Source organism: Eurypyga helias, unplaced genomic scaffold (genome assembly GCF_000690775.1).
Source record: "Eurypyga helias isolate BGI_N326 unplaced genomic scaffold, ASM69077v1 scaffold11369, whole genome shotgun sequence".
NCBI classification, from domain to species: domain Eukaryota; kingdom Metazoa; phylum Chordata; class Aves; order Eurypygiformes; family Eurypygidae; genus Eurypyga; species Eurypyga helias.
Window position 1 is genome coordinate 8,357 of NW_010271387.1, and position 553 is coordinate 8,909.

Genomic DNA, 553 nt, shown 5'->3' on the forward strand with positions numbered 1-553 from the left:
GTGGGGAGTGCTGCCCCACCAGTGCAGCACAGGGCGGTGGTATTTTTATTGAATCTCCGAGCGAGAAAGAGATGACGGACATGGTGTTGGGACTGCGTAAGCAGGGACAGGCTGGGGTATCCAACTGCTCAGTTTACTCCACCAGCTTTTGTATCCCCTCGTGGTTGCCCAGCTGGCAACTGAGCCCCACACAGCTGCTGGCTCACTCCCAGCCAGTGGGATGGGGGAGAGAATCGGAAGGGTAAAAGTGAGAAAACTCGTGGGTTGAGATAAAGACAGTTCAACAGGTAAAGCAAAAGTCACACACGCAAGTACAGCAAAACAAGGAATCCATTCACCGCTTCCCACGGGCAGCATGGGTTCAGCCATCCCCAGGAAGCAGGGCTCCAGCATGTGTAATGCTAACTTGGGAAGACAAACAGCATAACTCCGAACGTGCTCCCCTTCCTTCTTCTTCCCCCAGCTTTATATGCCATGCACGATGCCATATGGTCTGGAATATCCCTTTGGCTAGTTGGTGTCAGCAGTCCCGGCTGGGTGCCCCCCCAACCCC